The sequence below is a fragment of the Kryptolebias marmoratus genome, linkage group LG21 (assembly GCF_001649575.2).
Source record: "Kryptolebias marmoratus isolate JLee-2015 linkage group LG21, ASM164957v2, whole genome shotgun sequence".
NCBI classification, from domain to species: domain Eukaryota; kingdom Metazoa; phylum Chordata; class Actinopteri; order Cyprinodontiformes; family Rivulidae; genus Kryptolebias; species Kryptolebias marmoratus.
The window spans coordinates 674693-688421 of NC_051450.1; the positions used below are offsets into that span (position 1 = coordinate 674693).

At 47.3% G+C, this 13729-nt stretch overlaps 1 pseudogene; it reads left to right on the top strand.

Moving 5' to 3' along the window:
- The first annotated feature begins 2389 nt into the window (after nt 1-2389).
- LOC108248014 lies at nt 2390-5677 on the top strand (annotated as a pseudogene).
- Nucleotides 5678-13729: the final 8052 nt, after the last annotated feature.

A 13729-nucleotide genomic window follows, 5' to 3' on the forward strand; every position in this document is an offset into this window, starting at 1 on the left:
CAAATAAGAGCAATAACAGCAGTTGAAGTGGATGTTTCTTTTACCTGTATACTTCAACACTGCTGCTGACCAAAAATGCCCTTTTTGAGATGGTATTTTCAGATGGCATTGCACCATGTCATACTGAAGAATTGTCCAAGAATGGTTTGAGCAACATAATGAGTTTGATGTGTTTACATGTCTAAATTCTCCAGATAATTACCCAACTGATCTGTAGGATATGAAGACAGGGAAGTCCAATGCAAGAACGCTCTATTTTCAAGCTTGCAGGACCTGAATGATATGCTACTACAGGCTAGGTATCAGATACTGCTGTATACTGCAGCTTAAAGAGTCTTCTGCTCAAAATGTAGTGACGTGTCAGCTTTGAAAAGTCATCTGAAATCTTGAATCGTGGATAACTATCATCATATGGTCTGGCTTTTCACACAAAACCTCTATAAAACAAATGTTTTTATTTTTTGCATTTGTAACCATTTTGTTCCTTACACTCAGCTCTATTTTTAAAAGCAAAGTAGCTTTTTTTGCTTTCAAAAAGAAAAATATGATGACCTTTGACCTGACATTCTCTGAAACACAAAGACTATATAAATATACACCACCACTTTTGTGCGGCTTGTGTATCATTCGCACTATTTCCATATTATTAATTAATCTCCTCTGGCCTAGTTTTATCACCCAAAGGTAGTTTATTATAAGTAGGGAATAGAAACCAAATTTGCTCTTCCTCTCATTACTGTTGCTGCTCTTATATCACAGCGATAGATCTGTGCTATAAAGTGGCACAAAAACATTTTTCCTACAGGTTCTATTAGGGTGTCCTGATTCCTAATTACCAAATAGTGATATTTCCTCCATTTTTCTTCCTCCTGTTAGACTGCAAGCGTCTTGCTCATTATTCACCCTCAATTATCTGAAGTGTTTGTCCTGCACTACTTAATTACTTCATCCAGGAAGATGATAAGTTAATTTTGTGATTAACCCTCTGACACCTGAGCAGACAAGAAAATCATGAGGGAATTATCATTTCAGTTTGACATTGGGACTGTTATTTGCAATGGGTGAGTGAATGTCAAATAATCCAAGCTGTTGCATTTGAACACGCAATTTTTGAAAAGCAAAAACATGTTCTGTTTATTTATTAGTCTGCTCAGCTTTTTGATAAGGTAGACTTAATGTAAAATAGCTATTCACTTGATCAGAACTCTGGTTTGTAGCATGGAAAGGAATTCTCTGGGTCAGAACAGCATTGTCATGTCAGGAAACAAATTGGAGGTACAGTTTAATTAGCGTACTGGCTCGCTGTCAGCTTCCCTTCACTTCTCTCACTGTCTCTCCACCATCTCCTCTGATTACTGGCATTACAGCAAATTTGCAGTTGATAATCAGGCTCATATTCCTGCTAAATTTCTCATTACGCTGCTGGAGATGTCACTCGGGTTCTGAATTTGCATTAATAGGGTTTAATCTGCAAGTGTTTGCGAGCGCTCGTGTCTGGGTGCGCATCCAAGCTAACAGGATGCCTGGTGCACATCACACATGTCAGGTACAATCTTGAACAGATTCCCAGGAGGCCACTTGTTTAACAATTACCCTTCATACTTCATTATTTCATATTGGTGGAGAATGATTGCATTCAACCCTTGCAGCATGCTGCCTGACAGACTCAGCCACTAGAAAAGGGTTCATTAACGACACCAACCCATCTCTGCAGCATGACTCTTCTGCCAGTCTGGATTGTGTCTGGATTTTGACACCGAACTGCAGAGACAAATCACAGCCATAGTCTCAGTTAACAGTCATAGTTGTTTTTCAGTAAGCAACTCAATAGCGCTCTCAGAAGAGAGTTGGGCTATATTCTCCTGTTGAATAGAAAGTGTTTATTTTTTATGCTTAAATGACAAAAACAATCATCCAAAAGTTACACAGTTAGCTCATTAATTTCATTTAGCCTAAATGAAGGAATGTGGTTCATGTAAAAACATAGTTAACATTTTTTAAGTGAGGTTTTGCTGATAAGATGTGGACATTTAATATCTTAAATGTCCTATCTAAGACCCAATGAGCTGTGTTGTAACATAAATTGTTATGACATTTTTGAGATTGTTGTAGTTATGAAGCCTAGGCGTAAATTCAGACTGGAAGACCTGCTTCAGCCATACCTGCATCTAAGCGCTGCGTCGAGCACCTCCATTCCAGCCCATCAGCATCAGACCGCACCTCCATCTCAGCCCATCAGCATCTGACCCGCCTCCAGCTTATCCAATCAGCATCTGACCACGCCTCCAGCTTATCCAATCAGCGAGCAAGCCTTCGTTCAAAAGGACCTCCATCATGGCCCTATCCATTCATCGACCGAACTTCAACAAATCGGTGCACGAGTCAAAAAATGTCTGACTTCGAGTCAGATAACCAAACTGGGCCTCCGGGCCTTCTTTTCGAGGACCCTGGCCCTTCTGCCCCTCTACCAGTACGTCGAAGCGTCCGTTTGGCGGCCTACTCGGATCTGCAGTCACCCCCTCTCGCTTCTCCAGTCTAAGGGGATATCTCCCAGCTCCGGGCTCGGAACGTCTCAAATCGCCTCACTTGCCGCCCTCCTGCCATACAGCGGTTCCTCACCGTCTCTCCCTCCGTCTTCTCCACCTCCTCAAACTTCCACCAGCGGAAAACGGACTTCCAAAACCTCCGCTTCGTCGGCTAAGCGCCGCAGGGGCCGCCCCCCATCCGCCCATACTTCAGCTCCTGCCTCGCCTGGGCCATCAGCCACCTCGGCCCGGACCGCCGTCGCCTCGTCTGCCGTGCCTTCTTCAGATCCTCATCCATCATCTCTCCTCTCCTCTGCCGACGTTCTCCATCTCTCCTCCACGCTCGTCGCCTCCATGGATTCTCTCCAGCACTCCATAACCTCCCTCTCAACGCGCTTGCAAGCGTGCACTTCTGCCGGCCCTGCCACGTCAGCACCTCCGCTCACTTCCGCACCCCACAGCTCTTAGGCAGCTACTCACGCCCCACCGGTGGCTTTCACCCTCGCTAATGCCCGCGCTGGGCAATCGCTAGGTAAGACGTACTCACTCCATCTCATTCCTCGCTGGGAGAGGAAAAAAAAAAAGTTTGGCTTCGGCGCGCTAAGCGCCAGGTGCCTGGCCTATTTTTTTTTTTTTTCTTTTCTTTTCTCTCTCTCCTCTCGATTATTATTATTTAGCCTTCCTTTTTTTTCACTTGTACATTCATTTTTATATATATGTATATGTGTATGTGTGTGCCCTTATATATACATTAGTGTGCATTATTACATTACATTTATTTTTTCCCTTATATCGTTTTTCCTCCCTTCTCTCAGACAGGGCTTACACGCCCATGCATGCCAACATTTCACCCAGGCTTTGCTCGAAAATCCTGCAGGGGCAATATGTTAATTTGGTCTCCATCATTTTACCTTCCCCCGAAGTCGATCAACGCGTCGCTTCGACCGACAGTTTTAGTGCTATTCTAAAATCATCCGACCCTCGCCTTGCAAAAGATCACACAATCGGGCAGTTTGTGGCAGCTTTCAATGTGTTTAGAGATGTGATCTGTTCTGTCTATCCCGATCGCAGAGTCAAATTAGATGCATATCTGGCTGTCATTACCGACCTTCACTTTAAATATGGTAGATTCATATTCTATCAGTACCATAAAGCATTCGTAGCCAAAGCCGCCTCTGTCCTCTCGCAGTCTGGCATCACCTTAAATTGGTCTACTCTAGACACCGAAATCTTAATAATGCTCACTCAGGCAGTTTCCTGCCACCTCTGTGGCTCAGCAGGTCACCAGAGCGCGTTCTGCCCCACTCTCCCTTTCAGACCTAGCTTTTCTGCACGCGAACCTTCCCAATCCATTCCCAGCTTTCAGCCGCTCGATCGCCACGGAAGAAGGGTTCAGGTATTTAATAACATGCCCATTTGCAACAATTTCAACGAAAGCATTTGTTCATTCCCCAAATGTGCTTTTCTCCACATATGCAGCCAGTGCAAAGAAGCCCATCCAAAATCAGTCTGCCCTCGCCGCACGTTCCCCAACAAGAGCCGTCAGGGCTCAAAGTTTTGATTTCCCGTTACCCATCATCATTCCTGAACTGGCCACCCTTCTTCAGCTTCACCCCGATCGCACTTTTGTCAATTTCCTGATCACCGGTCTCTCCTAGGGCTTCGAAATAGGTGTTCCCCAAACCCCCGCCATCACCTACGTCTGTTCCAATCTCCAGTCACCGCTCCGCGAGCCTGACATCGTATCTCAACTGCTTCAAAAGGAAATCGAGAAGGGCTTCATGATTGTCCCACTTAAATCACCGCCTTTCCCTTTATTCCGCGTTAGTCCCCTAGGTTTAGCCACTCGCAAGTATTCAGGTAAAAAATGTCTCATTCTAGACCTCTCCGCCCCTCATTCCGGCTCCCATCCCAGCATCAACAGCCTCGTACCAAAGCCTCCCTTCTCCCTTTTCTACGCCTCAGTTGACCACGCTATCTCTCTCATAAAAATCGCAGGCCACGGCACGTGTTTAGCCAAAGCCGACATCACAGACACTTTCAAAATCATGCCAGTACATCCTTCTCAGTGGCATTTGTTAGGAGCCAAATGGGACTGCAGCTATTATTTCTTTGTCCGTCTGACCTTTGGGTGCAGAAGCAGCCCCTGTTTATTCAACACGCTGTCCGAAGCGCTCTGTTGGATTCTTCTCAACATTCTCAAACTTCCCTCTGTGCTGCATCTGCTCGACGATTTCCTGCTGATTGACCCCCTCTCTCCCTCCCCCGCCCCCTCTCTCTCGAAACTCAAACAGCTCTTCCTCCGCGTTGGCGTCCCTCTCTCCGAAGAGAAAACCTCAGGTCCCTCTAAGTCATTGGAGTTCCTGGGTATTGCCTTGGACTCTGTAGGAATGGTTGCTTCGCTGCTCGCAGACAAGCTGTCCCATATCCGTGAGATTTCTCAGTCCTACATCTCATCCTCCATTCTTTCTAAGCGTCAGCTTCTATCTCTGCTCGGCCATCTAAATTTCGCCATGCGCATCATCCCTCAAGGCCGTTCCTTCATATCTAGGCTGCTGGATCTGGCTAATTCCGTTCCATCTCTGTCAGACCAAGTTTCTCTGAACGAGGGTTGCCGCTCTGATCTAGCATTCTGGGCCAAGTTGCTTGCAGATTGGAACGGCATCTCTTTTTTTTATGACGACGTTACCCTCTCAGCCGATTCCCTCCAATTCTATACAGACGCCGCTCCGTCCTTAGGTTTTGGGGTTTTTTTTCAGGGCAGCTGGTTCGCCGACAAATGGCCTCCTTCATTTTCCCAGTCAGAGTCGTCAGCCTTTTATGACATCGTTCCCATCGCCGTGGCCTGTTGCCTGTGGGGTAATCATTAGAAGCGAAAGCGCATCGTCGCTTTTTGTGATAACACCGCAGCAGTTCAAGCGATTAATAAAGGTCGCTCCTCCTCCAAATCGATTATGCCCTTTTTGCGCCACATCACCTGGCAGTCAGTCATTAACAATTTCATCATCACCGCTCGTCATGTTCCTGGCCGTTCTAACTCCATCGCCGATGCTCTGTCTCGCCTTCAATTTCAGGTTTTTCGACGTCTGTGCCCTTCAGCCAGCTCACTTCCAACTCCTGTGCCTCCGTTCGAGAAACTAATGCTGAACTAGTCAATCCTTCCCTCCAACCCCTACTCCTCTCAGCTGAATCTTATATGAAGTCTGGTCTTGCCCCCTCCACTTTCAAATCCTACTCCTTCGCGTGGCATATTTTCGCTAAATTCTGCGTAACTCACGAAACTCCCCTCTTTCCCGTCCTCATTAGCACGGTCTTAGCCTTCATTTCTCACTGCTTCGAGTATCGTCATTTCAAACTCCCGTACATCCGCAGCCTAGTAGCAGGCATTAATTTTTTTTCTAAATGTCATAATCCATGTAGTTCTCAAAGCATCTATTCGAACCACGCCATCAAGCTCCTCCTAAAAGGTATCTCAAATCTTAGCTATACTCAGCCCGATAACCGGAAACCGATCACTCTCCCCATTCTAAAAACCTTACTCTCTGCACTTCGCCTCAGACCTTATTCCTCCTACGTGAAGTCACTCCTTTCCAGCGCCTTTCTGCTAGCCTTTTACGGGTTTCTCAGGCTAGGTGAGTTTACGTCCCCAGATAAAATTTTCGTTCCGTCCAGAGACCTAGCTATTACAGACCTTAAGTTTCATCCCGATTTCTACAGCTTATTTCTTAAGCATTCAAAAGGGAAAGGTGCGTGCACAATCGTCATCACTCATTTAGATGGCCCGTTTTGCCCTTTTCATGCCATGATCAGATTCGCTCTCAAGCGCCATAAATTCGGCTTACCCCTAAAGCCCCTGTTCCTTACTCCCGACGGTTCTCCCATGACCTCCTCCTGGTTTCTAAAATTTCTAAGAGAGATCATAGTATCGTGCAACCTTCCCCCGAGCCAATTCTCAGGCCACTCCTTCAGGATAGGGGCAGCTACATCCGCCGTCAGTCAGGGCATCTCCTCCGCATCTCTTCAGCAACTTGGTCGTTGGTCTTCCTCAGCATTCTCTTCATACATCCGTCCGGATCTCTCCTCTGTGCTAGCCGCTCAACGTTCTCTTAGCGCCTAGGTAAGCGTTTCGCAATTAACTGGTGGTGGTGGTCTACCCCTTCACCCAGCATTTACCTTTAAAATCCGATCGTCCATATTTCTTTATTCTCTTCTTGCAGGCCTCTATTTTTCTATTTCGTGATCGACCCTCGTCTTCTTGCTTCGATTCAATGCCTCTCTAAGAATCTACCTCGTAAGTCCCTTCATCCACCTTGCATTCTTGCTTATTTTCATATTCACCCTGGTTGGTCTCCCCCTATCAGCGAGCTTCCTCCACGATAGCTGGCCTACATCTACCAGCATCCGATAACTCCTCTTTAATAGCTGGCCTACATCTACTAGCATCCAATAACCCCTTAATAGCTGGCCTACATCTACCAGCATCCGATAACTCCTAATAGCTGGCCTTCATCTACCAGCATCCGATAACTTCTCCTTAATAGCTGGCCTTCATCTACCAGCCCCCGATAACTTTACTCCAGTAGCTGGCCTACATCTTCCAGCATCCGACAACGTCCCTTAGTGCTGGCCTTCATCAACCGGCACCCGATAACTTCCCTTCAGTAGCTGGCCTACATCTACCAGCATCCGATAGCTTCCCTCTAGCAGCTGGCCTTCATCTACCAGCATCCGTTGATTTCTCCTTAATAGCTGGCCTTCATCTACCAGCATCCGATAACTTCCCTTAGTGCCGGCCTTCATCTACCGGCTCATTGTACCTCGAATTTTCAGCCCTAAGCTGTCTCGCTCTCACATTCATTCTTGCTAGTCATTCATCAGTATCTCAGCCTCGGCCTCAGCACCCTCTTTTGGGGGGAATCCCCACTTTTGGGTGGAGTCCCCACTTTTGGGGGGAAGACGCCTCTAATGCTCAACCTGAGCTTCTCCTCGAAGCACATTGCTATTGTCGACACTCGCGTCTTCCGCAGAGGTCCGAGCACCAAATATCTTATGTTATTCATGTCAAATAAAACCATTTATTTGCAGCTTCTCTTTGTCGTGAGTCTCTCCAGGTTGAAATGAAGCCTAGGCGTAAATTCAGACTGGAAGACCTGCTTCAGCTATACCTGCATCTAAACGCTGCGTCAAGCACCTCCATTCCAGCCCATCAGCATCAGACGCGCCTCCATCTCAGACCATCAGCATCCGACCGCACCTCCAGCTTATCCAATCATCATCTGACCGCGCCTCCAGCTTATCCAATCAGCGAGCAAGCCTTCGTTCAAAAGGACCTCCATCATGGCCCTAACCGTTCACCGACCGAATTTCAACCCACCTCCACCCCTTCTCCACCCCCAATTCCCAGATCTCTCAAGCTTTCTTCCCCTCTTTGACCTCCACCACCAGTGTCCGGCCCGAGGAAGGTGCCTCTAATGCTCAACCCGAGCTTCTCCTCGAAGCACATTGCTATTGTCGACACTCGCGTTTTCCGCCGAAGTCCGAGCGCCAAATATCTTATGTCATTCATGTCAAATAAAACCATTTAATTGCAGCTTCTCTTTGTCGTGAGTCTCTCCAGGTTGAATTAAGGTAGCAGAAAATTCCCTTTGGTCCTGGCCCTGCCTGGACTAGCCATTAGCTCATCAATACAGCCAAATTTAAACTTTTTTTTTCAAACTGAGGTATTTCAAAGAGCTATCTAAATCAAGTAAGATAATTATTCATAACATTTACACAAAACCTCACTTTAAACATTTTCAACTGTTAATTTGATGAACAAGGACATATTTTCAAATGGGTCTTCAAATCTAATGGTTGCTCAAAAGAAAGTACATGGCAAAAAGTCCTTATCCTCACCATTTATAGATACTTGGACACCAGAAAAACAGTAATGTAAATTTGGTTGAGAACAGTCTCACAAGCATACAGTTTTTTTCTGTTTTGTCTTGATCTGTCCTGTAGAGGAAATTTGGGCTGGAGAGTACATTTCTGTATGGAAGTCATCTAATGGAATAAGCAGAACATGAAAAATAAAGACCAAATTTGAGTCCAATGCTGGTGCAGGTTTATCATGCTGCCTCTGATCCTTCCATGTCGCTCATTAAACCAAAACTGTACATCTGGTAAAAACAGCATCAGGTGATTTACTGATTGATACAAATAAAATGGCTATTTGTCACAGCTCCATCTGTTCCTGCCACGCCTCTTGCCTCTAGTCATGCCACAGCCAAGTAACTTTCCACTCATCCCAGTTCCAAGCCACGCCCATGTTACCATGCCCACACAATCACAGTCATCTGCTTCACCTGTTCTGCCATGCATATATACTCACAGCTCCCAGTCCTTCTCTGCCAGATTATTGAAAGCGAAAAGCAAGTAAATGTCCAGCGTTATCTCCTCGTTCATGCCTGATCTCGACCCTTGCCTGTTCCACGACCATCGTCTCTTGCCTGCTCCCTGCCTGATACTACTTCGGACTCTGACCTCTCGTTACCGACCTCGCTACGCTCACCTGGACCTCGCCCTTTGGATTTTCCCTCTCTGGTTTTGGCTTCGGACTTCTGACTCCCCAGTAACGACCCCACGCTTGTACCTGGACTTTCCCTCTCGCCTCAGCCCCTTTCAGACAAGCCTGTCTGCACCTAGCTATCAAGCTAAGGAGGACTTACCAGTTCCGGTCCCGATCCAAGACGGTCACGTGAGTGCGCTGTTCAAAGTCTCTGGTCCGGCTCCTAGTCAGTTCATAATAAAATCCTTAAATCTTCGTCTGTTGGTTGCAAGTCTGAATCCTGTCAAGTCCTGCCTTGTCAGAATAATCTGGCCACAAGTAAAAATGGATTCAGACGAACAACGCTGGCGAAACAAAGTAAACGGAGCCATTTCCGGGTTACAGGTCGATGTACAGGAAGTGACGCGGTTAATCCACGACCTGTCGATCACCAGAGTAAACGCCGTTACTCAAGTCCCCTCAGCTACTACTCGCTCATTTGTTTCGTCTCTGCACGAACCAAAGCTTCCGCCACCCGAAAACTTCTCCGGTGAGTCTGAACAGTGTAGGCCATTTTTGACTCAATGTGAGATTCACTTTCTACTCCAGCCGTCGTCTTTTCCTTCTGAGAGAGCTAAAGTCGCCTCTGTAGTTTCTCTTCTGTCTGGCAAAGCTAAACTTTGGGGCATGGCAGCATGGCAACAAGGTTCTTTATGTTGTTACACTTACAAGGATTTTGCTGCAGAGCTTCGCAGAGTTTTTGACCCCATAGTACCTGAACGTGAAGCTGCGCGCAGATTATTTTCTCTAAAGCAAGGAAGGAGAAGTATCACAGAGTTCATCATTGATTTCCACACGCTAGCCGCTGATAGTCAGTTGAACGAAGCTGCATTAACCGATGTCTTTTTCCAAGGATTAAAGGAGGAGATAAAGGACGAGTTAGCAACTCGAGATCGACCCACGAGTCTGAGAGCTCTAGAGGAACTGGCAACCAGGATTGACTTGCGACTAACGGAAAGCAAGCGGGAGAGACAAGGTAATTCTGTTTCAAGGGATCACCTGATGGACTCCAGATCTTTCGTCTCATCAGACTCAAGCAAGAAGGTTAGTGGCATTCCTCTGGAGGAACCCATGCAAATCGGGTGGACCAAGCTTACCACGGAGGAACGTATCAGGCGAAGGGCAAGTAACTTATGCTTTTACTGTGGAACAAGGGATCATATTGTGAGAGATTGTCCAGTAAAAGATCAGGCTCAGTAGGATCCAGGAAGGTCCTGCTGAGCCCAGTAAGTCGTGGAAAATTCTCCTCAATGCTTAGCCTTCCGGCTGACCTCCACTCAGGTGTTCATAGACTCAGGGGCGGACTCTGAGTTCATTGATCAAGCTTTCGCCAAATCTCTTGGGATTGAGATTGTTCCCTCAAACAAGGATCACAGGATCACAGCCCTTGACGGTCATGTACTAAATCAGGACAACTTTGAGACTAAGCCGGTTCAACTGTCTGTTTGTGGGAACCATCATGAGACCCTGAATTTTTTTGTAATTCACTCTCCAGATCTTCCTGTCATCCTAGGAGCTACCTGGCTAAGCAAACACAACCCTCAAATTGATTGTACCAAGCGGGAGATAACGGGATGGGCTGATCGATGTTCTGCATCTTGCCTGATGGAGGCAGTCTCGTCCCCGGAACCTCTCGACACCAAGCCGGAGGTCTATCCGGACATTTCTAAGGTACCTCCTGAATATCATGACCTCAAGGAGGTATTTAACAAGGTAAAAGCTACGTCATTACCTCCCCATAGACCCTATGATTGCCCCATTGACCTCCTTCCAGGCTCAGTTCCGCCTCGCGGTAGACTCTTTTCACTGTCCCGTCCTGAACAAGAAGCCATGGGTAAATATATTAAGGAGAGTCTGCAGGCTGGCATCATTAGGCTGTCAGTGTCTCCAGCTGGTGCTGGTTTCTTCTTTGTGGGGAAAAAAGATGGGTCTCTAAGACCCTGTATTGACTATAGAAGTTTAAATAACATTACAATAAAAAATAAATACCCATTACCATTAATGTCATCTGCGTTTGATCTGATTCAAGGATCCAAGTATTTTACCAAACTGGATTTACGCAACGCTTACCATTTAATCCGTATCAGGGAGGGAGATGAATGGAAAACTGCGTTCAATACTCCTTCTGGTCACGACGAGTATCTGGTGATGCCTTTTGGGCTCACCAACGCCCCGGCGGTGTTTCAGTCTTTGGTTAACGATATTCTGCGTGACATGCTTAACCAGTTCGTCTTTGTATATCTAGACGATATTCTTATTTTTTCCCGAGATCTTGCCTCTCACAAGGACCAGGTTAGGAGAGTTCTGCTTAGACTACTTCAGAACAAGCTGTATGTAAAGGCCGAGAAGTGAGACTTCCATCAGACATCAACCTCCTTTTTGGGATTTACCATCTCACCCAATCAGGTTTCTATGGATCAGTCCAAAGTGGCCGCTATCCAGGACTGGCCCGTTCCTAAGGACAGGAAGAGCCTTCAACGTTTTCTGGGATTTTCAAACTTCTATAGAAAATTCATAAAGAACTTTAGTCAGGTAGCGACACCTCTTCATAAACTCACTTCTGTGAAAACTCAGTTTTTATGGAATCAGGATGCTCAGTCAGCCTTTGACCTGCTCAGAGAATCGTTTACCAAGGCTCCCATCCTTCACTCTCCAGATGAAGAGAGACAGTTTATTGTAGAGGTGGATGCTTCTAGCACAGGAGTAGGGGCAGTATTAAGTCAAGTTCAAGATGACAATCAACTTCACCCATGTGCTTTCTTTTCGAAGAGGTTATCCTGTGCTGAACAGAATTATGATGTGGGCGAGCGAGAGCTACTGGCCGTCAAGTTGGCATTGGAGGAGTGGAGACACTGGCTGGAGGGAGCCAAGGAGCCGTTCATTATATGGACAGATCACAAGAACTTGGAGTATTTGAAAACGGCTAAGAGACTGAGTTCGCGTCAAGCCAGGTGGGCCCTATTCTTTTCACGTTTCACGTTTCATCTCACCTATAGACCCGGTGAAAAGAACACTAAGGCGTATGCTCTCTCACAGATCCACGAAGGAACCCTCGAAGAGAAGGAGTCTGGGTCGGAGGAGTTCATCCTACCACACATGGTCCGGTTGTCCGTCACGCGGCTGGAGGAGGATCTCCGTCAGACTCTACAGGGTCATCCATCTCCTTCAGCTTGTCCCGTCAACCGCATGTTTGTTCCTCCAGAACTAAGGAGCCAGGTATTAATGTTCTGCCACAACTCTAAGCTTTTCTGCCATCCAGGTATCACTAAGACCCTCTCCGTGGTGAAATCCCAGTTCTGGTGGGAGACCCTCAACAAGGACGTCCGGGAATTTGTGTCAGCCTGTTCCCAGTGTGCTCAGGCCAAAGTGTCACGTTGTCGCCCAGTGGGTCTATTACGCCCTCTTCCCATCCCCTCTCGACCATGGTCCCACATCGCTATGGACTTCATCACGGGCCTACCCACATCCTTGGGTAACACTGTTATTTTAACTATCATAGATCGATTTTCTAAGATGGTTCACCATGTCCCTTTAAAAAAGCTTCCCACGTCTAAAGAACTTGCTGAAATCATGGCGAGAGAAGTGTTTAGGCTGCACGGTATTCCTAAGGATATAGTGTCTGACCGTGGTCCCCAATTCATTTCAAGATTCTGGCGAGTTTTGCGACCTGTTGGGAATCTCTGTTAGTCTTTCCTCAGGATTCCACCCGCAGACTGATGGACAGACAGAACGGGCCAATCAAGAAGTCGAGACTAAACTCTGACTACTCTGTTCAAGTGAACCTGCTAAATGGTCAGGCAATTTACCCTGGATAGAGCATTCCATAAACTCTTTGCCTTCTGCCGCCACAGGTCTCTCTCCGTTTTATACGGTTTATGGATTCCAGCCTCCCATCTTCGCCCTCCAAGAAAATGCGCCTGGGGTGCCTTCGGCGTATGCTGCAGCCCACAGGTGTCGCCGAACCTGGACCAGGGCCTGAAAAGCCCTGCTAAAGATGTCGGCGGTGTATGCCTGCGCAGTAAACCGGAGGCGATCTAAGCAGCCGGATTACCAGCCAGGGCAGAAGGTGTGGCTGTCAACCCGAGACCTTCCCCTCAGAGTCGAATCACGCAAACTCTCGCCCAGGTTCATCGGTCCATTCCCCATAGCCAAGATCATCAATCCCGTCGCCGTCAGGCTCCAATTACCCAGGTCTACCAGGTTCCATTCCACGTTCCATGTCTCAAGAGTCAAGCCACTGAAGACGTCTGGACTCAGTCCCTCCTCCAGACCCCCTCCACCCGCCCGGTTCATCGATGGCGGGCCAGTCTACACTGTCAAGAGGCTCCTATGTTCCAGACGTTGGGGCTGAAGCGTTCACTACTTGGTGGATTGGGAGGGATACGGCCCAGAAGAACGTTCCTGGGTCCCCGCCAAGGACATCTTGGACAAGACCTTAATAAAAGACTTCCACAGGGCTCATCCGGGTCAACCAGGCGGCCCGTCAGGAGCTGGGCCCTTAGTGGGGGGCTCTGTCACAGCTCCATCTGTTCCTGCCACGCCTCTTGCCTCTAGTCATGCCACAGCCAAGTAACTTTCCACTCATCCCAGTTCCAAGCCACGCCCATGTTACCATGCC